The 13,275-nt window shown below is 44.6% G+C and overlaps 1 pseudogene; it reads right to left on the bottom strand.

Moving 5' to 3' along the window:
• Positions 1 to 11,780: 11,780 nt before the first annotated feature.
• LOC109778772 (expansin-A31-like) lies at positions 11,781 to 12,666 on the bottom strand (annotated as a pseudogene).
• Between the last annotated feature and the right edge of the window lie 609 nt (positions 12,667 to 13,275).

Below are 13,275 nucleotides of genomic sequence, written 5' to 3'. Positions count from 1 at the left end.
CTCATGAAGCCATCTACCCCGAGCCTGCTAAGAAGCCACTCCACTTGCAAAATGCAGAACATCACAGCTTCACTCAGCCAATTGAAGGCATTCTTGTGCCGAATTCTGCTACTCCTACTTATCCTCTGGCTGGCAACTTGCGTCTGCCACATCGTGCCAACACTGAAGCCACAACCAGTACAATTGCTCAAAGGCCTCAGAAGTGTCCCCGTGTCCTGAACGACCGAGAGCTTCTTGTATCCCTACATCAGAAACATGATAGGCATCATGACTGGCTGAAGCACCAAATGCAGAGTCTTCTGGTTGATGTCAATCACATTTGCAATTTGGCAACCAAGAATTCATTCAATGCACATGAAGCCTGTCGGCGGTCCTGTAAGAGCCTCACACTGCTCTGCTCTAAAGATGATCTTCACGAAGATGGCTTCACAGAGAAATTTAGTTTGATTCCAGGCCTCCACAGTCTGCAAGTTGGCGTCCAACACCGTCTATTGAAGATTCTGATTTTTCATCTTCGGCCGCAAGTATTGTTGCGAGAGTCGTCGATGAAGAAGACGACGCCACTTCACCCGCAATGGCTTCCTGCACCACGACTCTGCATCAGCCCCTCTGCACCACCCAACTCCAACATCGACCTTTCTGCTCCAACATCTTCTCCAACTGGGAACAAGTAGATCCTCTATGTCTTCAAACCTTTTTGGTCCTTACTGACAAAAGGGGGAGAAGCATATGAGGTTGATAGTCTTCAAGCGGGTCCATATGGGGTGGTTGCCTTATTTTTTGCTAAGTTCTTACAACTCTCGTTTTGAAACTATTTGGCTCTTGAGTTGTAACACTTAAACTTAATGGTCCTCTGCTACTTTTGCTGCTACTTTGTGATGCGATGATAAATTCCGCGTGAAGTCATTCTGCAGATGCCCATTTCTCATTATGCATTTCATTATCTTCATTATACCTATGTATGCATGATGAGTTGTGTTCGTGAGTTTAAGAGGATTTCCACAAAGTAAAACCTGCCATGTGCATTTGCATTCAAAAGCAAACTACTTATATGCACATCTTCAGGGGGAGCCTTTTACAACTTATGAAGACAATGACTTTGATCTTTAACTTTCACATACTTTTATCCCCGTTGAAAACTTCAACCAGTTTGTCATCAATCACCAAAAGGGGGAGATTGTAAGTGCGTCTAGTGCCACCCCTAGTTGGTTTTGGAGTATTGACGACAAACTTGGTTGAGGGACTAATGTGTTTGTGAGAATTGCAGGATAACACAGATAGTAGTCCCTTATTGATTCGTTTTTCCTACCAGAGATGACCCCTAAAAATGTGTGAAGACATTGAAGACAATGGTGGTTCGTGAAGACATTCATGATGAAGATAATGACATGTGAAGACATTCACTTGAAGACTATGGAGTGCGAAGACATAGTTGTTTCGTAGTTTCTTTTTCTTCTTATTGAGTCATAGGAACCACCGTACTGTTAAGTGGGGTCCAAGTGAACAAAGTCAGAGTGACTGATGTGATGCTCAACCAAAATCCTATGTCTTCGAGCAAAGACAATGAGAGCAAATCTTATCCAAAGTTGGATGAGTCAGCTTTGCTTGTAGCCAAAGCCAAGCTGTCGCGTGTGTTTGAAATCCGACCGTTGGACACGTGTCGGTTCCTTAGTGACCCAGGGTCATTTCGGACATATCATGTCGAGTTGCCTCCTGGCTATAAATAGCCCACCCCTACACCATAAATTGGTGGCTGCTCAGAGTTAGTGCACGACTTTTGTCGTTTGAGAGCAACCCACCTCCGAAGCCTTTGAGAGAGAGATCCTTGCGAGGACAAAGCCCAAAACACCCAGAGCCAAAGAGTGTTAGGCATCACTGAAGTCTTTCTGTCCGCGTAACCTGAAGACTTGTTACACTTGAGGACCGTGAATCCTCCAGCCGGTTAGGTGTCACGTTCTGAGCATCCAAGAGCCATTGTGGATCGCCGGTGAACAAAGTCGGTGAAAGTTTGGAAGTCTACCTTGAAGACTTACGAGAGTGATTGGGCGAGGACTGGGTGTCCTTAGCTCAAGGGGAATAAGGTGAAGACACGGTCTTCTGAGTTCAATCTCAGCCTCCCTAACCAGACATACAGTTGTCACAGCAACTGGAACTGGTCTACCAAATCCTTGTCTTCACCAAGCAACTGGTTCTATCCCCTACTTCCTTTACTTTTCAGTTTGTCTTCATGAAGTCATCACTTGCTTGTCTGATCTAATTGACTTCACTGTGTGAAGATTATTACATGTTTGGCTTCATACCATCTTCCATTCCGATCCATACTATCTAGCTGCTGATAGTGTTTGTACTTTCACAATATTGCTTGCTTGACTATGGCTTGTCTAGTGTAGTCTATCTTCCGCTGCATATCAATAGGCTCATTTCATCTGTTTGTCTTCAAAGACCTCATGCTTTGAGGACTTTCATAAAAATCGCCTATTCACCCCCCTCTAGTCGATAACTTGCACTTTCACTTAGTTATCTAAGAGGACTAAGGAAATGTTTCTCGGTTATGGAGGTGATAAAGAGTTCGTCGTAAAGGGTTACGTCGATGCAAGCGTTGACACCGATTTGGATGACTCCGTGTCTTCATCTAGATACATATTGAAAGTGGGAGCATTTAGCTAGAGTAGCTCCATGTAGAGCATTTAGACATAGAAATTTGCAAAATACATACGTAACTAAATATGGCAGACCTGTTGACTAAATCTCTCTCACAAGCGAAACATGATCACACCCTAGTAAACTCTTTGGGTGTTATTCACATGGCAATGTGAACTATGGGTGTTAATCACATGACGATGTGAACTAGATTATTGACTCTAGTGCAAGTGGGAGACTGATGGAAATATGCTGTAGAGTTAATAATAAAGTTGTTATTATTATATTTCCTTATTCATGATAAAGGTTTATTATTCATGCTAGAATTGTATTGACCGAAAACTTAAATACATGTGTGAATTCATAAACAAATACCGTGTCCCTAGTGAGCCTCTACTGACTAGCTCATTGATCAAAGATGGTTAATGTTTCCTAACCATAGACATGAGTTGTCATTTGATAACGGGATAACATCATTAGGAGAATGATGTGATGGACAAGACCCATCCGTTAGCTTAGCATATGATCGTTTAGTTTATTGCTACTGCTTTCTTAATGTCAAATACATATTCCTTCGACCATGAGATCATGCAACTCCCGGATACCAGAGTAATGCCTTGTGTGCTATCAAACATCACAACATAACTGGGTGGTCATAAAGATGCTCTACAGATATCTCCGAAGTTGTCTGTTGAGTTGGCATGGATCGAGATTGGGATTTGTCACTCCGTGTATCGGAGAGGTATCTCTGGGCCTCTCGGTTATACAACATCACAAGAAGCTTGCAAGCAAGGTGAGTAAAGGAGTTTGTTACAAGATAATGTATTACAGAACGAGTAAAGAGCCTTGCCGGTAACGATATTGAACTAGGTATGAAGATATCGATGATCGAATCTCGGGCAAATAACATACTGACAAACAAAGGGAATTACGTATGTTGTCATAAATGTTTGACCGGTATAGATCTTCATGGAATATGTAGGAACCAATATGGGCATCCAGGTCCTGCTATTGGTTATTGGCCGGAGAGGCGTCTCGGTCATGTCTACATCATTCTCGAACCCGTAGGGTCCGCACGCTTAATGTTCATTGATGATATAGTATTATATGAGTTATGTGAGTTGGTGAACGAATGTCGTTCGGAGTCCCGGATGAGAACACGGACATGAGGAGGAGCTCCGGAATGGTCCAGATATAAAGATTGATATATAGGACGATGCTATTTGGTCACCGGAAAGGTTTCGGGATGTACCGGGTATTCATCGGAGTGCCAGAAGGGGTTCCGGGAGGACACCGGTAAGTGGTGGGCCTTATGGGCCAAAGGGGGGAAGCACACCTGCCCACAAGGGGGCTGGCACGCCCCTCCACCCCTACCCATTCACCAAGGAGGGAGGAAAGGAAGGGGGAGGCGCCCCTAAGGCAGCCAACCCCCCTTTCCTCCCCCATGTCCATATATGGATGGGGGGCGGCTAGGCAGGCCTCTAGGGCAGCCGCCGACCAATTGGGGTGCCCTAGGGCTGCCTCCTCTCCCTCTCCACGATTCCCTAGCTGTGTGCGGCACCCGTCTCCTTCTAGTTCATCCTCGGTCATATTTTCGTAGTGCTCGGCGAAGCCCTGCGGATGTAGTTGCATCACCACCGTCACCATGCCGTCATGTTGCCGGAACTCATCTATTACTTCACCCGTCTTGCTGGATCAAGAAGGCGAGGACGTCATCGAGCTGAACATGTGCTGAACGCGGAGGTGTCGTACGTTCCTTACTTGTCGGTTGGATCGTGAAGGTGTTTGACTACATCAACCACGTTGATAAACGCTTTCGCTTAACAGTCTAGGAGGGTACGTATACACACTCTCCCCTCTCATAGCTATGCATCTCCATGGATAGATCTTGCGTGTGCATAATTTTTTTTGTTTTCCATGCAACGTTCCCCATCAATTAATTCTACCTTTAGCTCCTCTTTGGATTCAACACTGTTATTTATCGAAGGGCTACAACTAACCCGCTATACTTGTGGCTTACCAAGACCTTTTTTGGCACCGTTGCGGGGGAGCAATAGCGTGGGGCGAGTATTCTCATGTGCGCTTGTTGGCTTTATCTCTAAGTAATTTTAATTTTCTGTTCTAATTTGTTTTCTATCTTTAGTTATGGGTATGGAGCACGAAACACCAAAAAGTTAGTTTTACTTGCTACTCATCGAGATGCAGAACCTTCTAAAACCCTCGATGCTGGTTACGTGTCGAACATCGAATATTTCTTTTATAATCATGATAAATCCCCATTCAACATGATAATGGGATACACTTTGAATCAACATGAATAGTTTAGGGATTATCGACTCAAAAAAGGGAAACACTTATGGATCAAATAAAAAAGTTACCTTGGTATGCTTGGAATATGTGCTTAATGTATGATTATACTTGTTGCTCTAGGATGGAGGCTCCACACCTTCCCTTCAAATGTTAATTTAATGATAATGAAACCTTGGCTTCTTATGCTAATGGTGCACTTGCTTATTATGATGTGGAGCAAATCGAAGAAATTGCCGCTTTCAATGGTGCTTATGAAATTGCTTCTTTGCTTGAAAAGTATGAAAAGTGTGATGGTGCTATTTACAAATCTGAAAATCTTCCCATACTTAAATATTGCTATGAGAACTATGAATACAATGCTCATATTAATGAATTTATTGAGATGCAAAATGATCTTAGCCTTAATCAAAACTACCAATTGGTTGAATCTCCCCGGGAGGCGACTCCTAGGCGACTGCTAACCCTCCCCCGCTAGAGGCCACTACGGCCCCGGTAGCCACCTCCCTCACCTTTTGGTGATCGCTTCGATCCCTGTAATCTTCTCTAGTGCCTTAGTTCTTGGTGTTTTGGGTGGTCTGGCTCACCGTGGCCCCTTTCGCCCACAACTTCGCCTGTGGCAAGGAGTTCCAGGCAAGCGTGAGGAGCAAGTTTGGTCACCCGATGGTCTTCTTGCCGGGCTTCCATCAGAAATAATTCACCATGGTGGTATGTTTTTGTTGTGCCACGTTCAAGCTTGATGTACAAACGATGAGTGTTGCTCTGTAGGCCACCTTTGGCGGTTATCCCCAAGGCTTTAAGGTTTGTCTCCTCAAAGATTGCTCCTTTAGGTTCTCGATTGCCTCAAAATCTATGGGTTTTTGTATTTACAATGCTGGTAGAGTTGCCGAGATGGATTTTGAGATGATTTTTAGCCTCTGGCTAATTGGGGGCCTAACTGGCATTGAGAGGAGTCCTTGTTCTATGGAGAACTTGATGCTGAATGGATCGTAGTTGGCCGCAATGGCAAATCCATTTTTCCTTGCTCCGGTGATCGTTGGAATTCTTGCTTGCCGGTGAGAGAAACCGGATTAGTCTTCCAAAGGTTGTCACATGATATTCAATGCGGCCGTGATCCTGGTCTGTCACAAGTTAATGAGAGGATTAATATCGATCTAATGTGCCTGAATCAGGGTGACAGGGGAGTGACACTGAGTTAACTGTTGGTCATCCTAGGGTTGACCGGTCTTGCTATGCATGTGGCAAGGTACGACACTTCGCCCAGTTCGGCCCGAAATCCTGGCTCACTGGGCTATAGCCTTTTATTCCTTTCACTTCATTCCCTAGCCCAAAGAGCGTGCTTGGGCTCCAGGCGAGGTGGATAGTTGGTTTCAGCCGAGTGGGACGGCCCAATGGACTCATCAGGTTTCCTCTTTAAAGGAGTTAGTCATGTTTTTTTTAAATTTCCAGCCGAGACCACAGCCAGACTCCTCGCATTCCTATGCTCTTACCAACTTTGCTCTTTCCTGGTTGAGCTCGTCGCCATTAGATTATACAAAACTCTCTGCAACCAAAGAGCTTCAATCAACTGCTACATTGGCAATGGCCAACTTTCCGATTGATCCGCTGCCCTTTGTCCCGCATGGTTTTCAGATTCAACACATCAAACGGCTGACAGGGGTTTCCAGGGTGGTGATACCGCATTGCCCCGGGCGGCACGAAGACTGGGCCATCGCCACCACCCATCCACTCCCATACGAGGTACACTTACCAAATGTGCATGATGTTCCTGAGGACTTCTTACATCATGACCTGGTAGCTCAAATGGGATTTCGAGAAATACAGCCGTGCCTGTTTGGGGAGGCTTTTGTCCAGTTCACACATGCTAGAGACAGGTTGATCAGAGAGAGTCCACATGCATTTGGGGATGTTTTTATTTCTTTCACCAAGCATAATGAAGGGAAAAACTGGGGGAGAGTTCATTTCAATAGGTTTGCTGGCTCTGATTGTTGGAGTTCCCTTTGACCACTGTAACACAGAGGATATTGCAGCTGCTATTGCTAGATTTGGCAGACTCATCAACTGGGAAAAGGAGGATGCTAGAGTTACTGAACTCATTGATATGCCCAAGAGCATAAGACGGTCTGAAGGGGAAACTTTCGAGGAGGAGTCTTTGACTAGATCAGTGGAAATTCTTTTGGAGAAGATGCTGGGAGGTGGGCCACGTGATGAAGTGCAACCCACCAAATAAAGTTTTAAACACTAAACTAAAGTATTACAACATATTTTTGTAGTATAAGAATTATTGTGCACATTACAAAAACAAAAGGTGTACATTTTGATTATTTGCAACTAGCCTAAATTTAAAGCTCAATAGACCTATTTTTTTAAACTACAATTAAAATAAGAAAAAGGTATAATGCCCCGTTACAAATGCAGTGGTTACAAATTTTTCAAAGTGCAATTAAAGTAGATTAAACGAACAATTGTAGAGAAAAGGGTTGATAAATCAATAAATCAAGTATAGATGTATTTTTTTACTAGAATCACAAAAAAAGCAGTCAATTCACCTAGTCCATAAGTTGACTAAATATGCATGCGAAAAAAATATTGTGTAATTAGGTGAGGGCTATATGTTTAATATAGAGTTGTTCTTTTTTTGCGGGGTAATATAGAATTGTTCTCTCATACAAAGTTTAGTAAGGACAATGCTTGTCACGTTCACCTAGTCCATAAGTTGATTAGACCAAAAGCTAAGGAACCAAGAGAGTATATAATCCATGATCATTAAACTATTTTGCTATTCTGAGTCGACTAAGAAATAACTATATAAGGTGATTGATAACAACTATTTGTGAGTCACCGATGGGATCCATTTGATCAGGTGTCAGGATTTGTGCAAGCGAGAAAGTGATGAGAAAATCTATTTCTAGGTGGATATAGTCACTTTCTAATTAACCACTAATGAATTTTAAAAACTCAAAAACACTAACGCCCACACGTGTGGCAACATTGCAACTCGCCCACACGCCTGGATCACCGTCTAGTTAAGTTTGCACGAATCTTGACACACCGAGGCAGTTTTCGCGTGCCACGTAGGACAAGACCGGTGTGTGGGCGTTGGAGTGGTTGCCCACACGCCCCATAGTAAGCGGTTGCCAGCTGCGTTGTGTGGGCGAACTAGTTTCTGCCCGCACAACCACCACCTAGTTTACGCGCGTGTGGGCGAATTGCTTTTCGCCCACACGACAGTCATACGTTGTTGGATGGCAACTGCAGTTGCGTGTACATGGCAACTAGGTAAACACACATGACAACTATGATTCATTTGCTAGACGGCAACTGCAGTTGCGCCTATGTGGCAATCAGGTAAACATACATGGCAACTGTGATTAACCACACATGGCAACTAGGTAAACACACGTGACAACTATTGTTTGACCATATGTGGCAAGTAGTTAATCACACACGACAACTATGGTTTGATTACACGTGGCAACTATCATAAATTAGACATGACAACTATAGTTAACCAAAACAGAGAGAGTTGCCATGCTTTTACAACCATATTTGCCATCCCGGATAACTACATATGCCATCCCGGATGACAACTAAACCGTCATCCCGCGAGTACCTATTATAGCTGCGCCAGGACGTGTGGGCACATTTACTTCGTGCCACACGCGCGAGGTGGGGATGGGTAGTACTTGTTGGGCGTGTGGCACAAAGTAGCTGCGCCCATACGTATGGGCAATTCTACTGTTCGCTCACACACAGCCCGTGTGGACTGCCCCCTGCTCATGCCACACATGGTGTGTGGGCGAATGCCTATTATGCCACACGTGTGGTGGATATCGGTGTCCTAAAAACTAGTAACAAATTAAAATATTCATACAGATCTGAAAGATTGTTAGTCTGTTAAGGACCAAGGGCCTATAGTCATACGTACAACTTTTCTAAAATATTCAAAGAATGTTTGAATTTTGAGAAAAGTCTACAACATGCATGCATTGTGTGATATTCTCCTTCTTTTGCTTGGAGCATTGTAAAATGAGTAATTTTTCGAAACAGTAGAAAATAACTAAATTAAGCAACAAGAAGAAACACCGACGAGGAAGCGAAGTTACGCATCGTCGTGCGCCGCCTCCCCACCTATTGACCAATCAAATTAACCCTCTGTGTAAAACCTTGTAACTCGTTTGTACGTGTAGCATTACTCCCTAGCAATAATGCTAAACATACAAAGAGTTACACGCAATTACACGCTGACTATAATTTTTTTCATCTACTAACCAATCACAAACTTGCCCCCCTGATTTTCAGGAGGGATGGGCCGCCTCCCCACCTACTGACCAATCAAATTAACCCTCTTTGTAAAACATTGTAACTCGTTTGTACGTGTAGCATTACTCCCTAGCAATAATGCTAAACATACAAAGAGTTACACGCAATTACACGCTGACTAGGATTTTTTCATCTACTAACCAATCACAAACTTGCCCCCCTGATTTTCAGGAGGGGTGGGCCGCCTCCCCACCTATTGACCAATAAAATTAACCCTCTTTGTAAAACCTTGTAACTCGTTTGTACGTGTAGCATTACTCCCTAGCAATAATGCTAAACATACAAAGAGTTACACGCAATTACACGCTGACTAGGATTTTTTTCATCTACTAACCAATCACAAACTTGCCCCCCTGATTTTCAGGAGGGGTGGGCCGCCTCCCCACCGATTAACCAATCAAATTAACCCTCTTTGTAAAACCTTGTAACTCGTTTCTATGTGTACCATTACTCCCTAGTAATAATGCTAAACATACAAAGAGTTACACGCAATTACACGCTAACTAGGATTTTTTCATCTACTAACCAATCACAAACTTGCCCCCCTGATTTTTAGGAGGGGTGGGCCGCCTCCCCACCTATTGACCAATCAAATTAACCCTCTTTGTAAAACCTTGTAACTCGTTTGTACGTGTAGCATTACTCCCTAGCAATAATGCTAAACATACAAAGAGTTACACGCAATTACACGCTGACTAGGATTTTTTCATCTACTAACCAATCACAAACTTGCCCCCCTGATTCTCAGGAGGGGTGGGCCGCCTCCCCACCTATTTACCAATAAAATTAACCCTCTTTGTAAAACCTTGTAACTCGTTTGTACATGTAGCATTACTCCCTAGCAATAATGCTAAACATACAAAGAGTTATACGCAATTACACGCTGACTAGGATTTTTTTCATCTACTAACCAATCACAAACTTGCCCCCCTGATTTTCAGGAGGGGTGGGCCGCCTCCCCACCGATTAACCAATCAAATTAACCCTCTTTGTAAAACCTTGTAACTCGTTTGTATGTGTAGCATTACTCCTAGCAATAATGCTAAACATACAAAGAGTTACACGCAATTACACGCTGACTAGGATTTTTTTCATCTACTAACCAATCACAAACTTGCCCCCCTGATTTTTAGGAGGGGTGGGCCGCCTCCCCACCTATTGACCAATCAAATTAACCCTCTTTGTAAAACCTTGTAACTCGTTTGTACGTGTAGCATTACTCCCTAGCAATAATGCTAAACATACAAAGAGTTACACGCAATTACACGCTGACTAGGATTTTTTCATCTACTAACCAATCACAAACTTGCCCCCCTGATTTTCAGGAGGGGTGGGCCGCCTCCCCACCTATTGACCAATAAAATTAACCCTCTTTGTAAAACCTTGTAACTCGTTTGTACGTGTAGCATTACTCCCTAGCAATAATGCTAAACATACAAAGAGTTACACGCAATTACACGCTGACTAGGATTTTTTTCATCTACTAACCAATCACAAACTTGCCCCCCTGATTTTCAGGAGGGGTGGGCCGCCTCCCCACCGATTAACCAATCAAATTAACCCTCTTTGTAAAACCTTGTAACTCGTTTGTAGGTGTAGCATTACTCCCTAGCAATAATGCTAAACATACAAAGAGTTACACGCAATTACACACTGACTAGGATTTTTTTCATCTACTAACCAGTCACAAACTTGCCCCCCTGATTTTTAGGAGGGCTGGGCCGCCTCCCCACCTATTGACCAATCAAATTAACCCTCTTTGTAAAACCTTGTAACTCGTTTGTACGTGTAACATTACTCCCTAGCAATAATGCTAAACATACAAAGAGTTATACGCAATTACACGCTGACTAGGATTTTTTTCATCTACTAACCAATCACAAACTTGCCCCCTGATTTTCAGGAGGGGTGGGCCGCCTCCCCACCTATTGACCAATCAAATTAACCCTCTTTGTAAAACCTTATAACTCGTTTGTACATGTAGCATTACTCCCTAGCAATAATGCTAAACATACAAAGAGTTACACGCTGAGTAGGATTTTTTTTCATCTACTAACCAATCACAAACTTGCCCCCTGATTTTCAGGAGGGGTGGGCCGCCTCCCCAGCTATTGACCAATCAAATTAACCCTCTTTGTAAAACCTTGTAACTCGTTTGTACGTGTAGGATTACTCCCTAGCAATAATGCTAAACATACAAAGAGTTACACGCAATTACACACTGACTAGGATTTTTTTCATCTACTAACCAATCACAAACTTGCCCCCCCTGATTTTCAGGAGGGGTGGGCCACCTCCCCACCTATTGACCATTCAAATTAACCCTCTTTGTAAAACCTTGTAACTCATTTGTACGTGTAGCATTACTCCATCGCCTAGCTAGGAGATATCCATCCTGGCCACGAAGTCAGGTATCCATGCAGCTTCGTCAAAATTGCGAGCACGCACAAAGCACCCATTAATCTGGCCACGAAGAAGTGCACCGTGTGTGGTGGACGTATGGTGATGTCTCAATAGTCGAACTGCTTGTAGGTGGTGAACGCCTGGCCGAACTTCCACCAAGCCGGCATGACGTTTTCAAAGGGCAAATACTGCCCGCCGGTGGTCGTCACGGCGAAGCTCAGCGCCTGGCCGGCAAGCCTGGAGAGGCACTGCCAGTTGGCACCCCAGTTCCTGGACATCTGGATCCACCCCGTGTTGGAGCCCTTGATGGACGCCATGGCCACCGATCCGCTGCCGGCGACGTTGGTGATGAGCACGAGCTCGAAGTAGTTGAAGCCGGCGATGATGAACCTGACCCCGCCCTGGCGCCAGCACTTGACACGCTGGTAGAGAACCGGCACAATGCCGGCGCGGTAGATGTCGATCTTCTCCCAAGCTGGCTGCGACATGTCAAAGTGCCGCCGCGGCGTGTTGCACCAGCCGCCGTTGTCGCTGGGGAGGGCCTAGTTGGGCGGGCAGAGGTTGGTGGCCGAGACGGTGACGGCGGTGCCGGGCTTGCACCACCGCGTCTTGCTGGTGTCGCAGATGATGAGGTAGCTCTGCCCGCACGACGCGCCATTGTTGAACAACGTCGTGCTGAGTGCTGCGTTGTCGACCCCGTACCCCTGGTCATGCAGGTTGTTATACCCGCATGCGCCACCTGATGATTGATCGATTAGAGAAGAGGACTGTCAGTTGGGCGAGCGCACACCCACGCACGCATTGTCAGCCACACATGACATGAGCGTACGTTCGCTAACCTGTGATTGGGAAATGCTAGCTAGGTGGCTTACCCATTGTGCTGGAGGCGTCGTTCCCGCCGTAGAACGTGGCGTGCGCCGGAGACCAGTCGGCCGCGGCGAGCGCAAGGCACGCCGCGAGGACGGTGCCGAAAACCAGCGAGGGCTTAGCCATGTCCATGGCAATGTACGTTGCCCATGATCGATCGAGCACGAGAGAAGGACAAAAACTTGTGGTTCGAGCTAACGGTGAGGTGACGATGATGGTGTTGCGCAAAGCCAGTGCGCTTAAATAGAGGACGAGGTGAAAGCTAATTGGATGGGAGGAAGTTACTTAACGGCCAAAGAGAACTCTCACAAAAGTTAGCTAGCTATTTGTTATGCTCTCTGGGATCGTTGACTTTGGCGTTTGGAATTAATCGTGCAGACTAGCCACAATGGGTAGTAACATGCCTATGTTACTAGAATATGTTACTACCTCTATAGTGGAGAGTAACATATGTATGGTAACATGCAACACTTCATTTATTAAGCTATAGACTCATCTTGCCTTGATACGTGTGATGTTACTCATACTACTAGTAACTAGCTATGTTACCACATGCCTCTCTTTCTTCATTTATTGCTTGCCACATCATCTATTTTATCTAGATATGTGTAATGTTACTACCTATGTTACTCCCATTGTGGGTAGTCTGATGGATCAGGCCATTGTTAATTAGGTTAAGTTATACTACTATATAGTTATATCCTTCCATTCTATCTGACCTTGTGATATGCATGA

The sequence above is a fragment of the Aegilops tauschii genome, chromosome 1 (assembly GCF_002575655.3).
Source record: "Aegilops tauschii subsp. strangulata cultivar AL8/78 chromosome 1, Aet v6.0, whole genome shotgun sequence".
Lineage (NCBI taxonomy): Eukaryota > Viridiplantae > Streptophyta > Magnoliopsida > Poales > Poaceae > Aegilops > Aegilops tauschii.
Note: the sequence above shows the minus strand (reverse complement) of the source record. Positions and strands in the feature narration are given on the sequence as shown.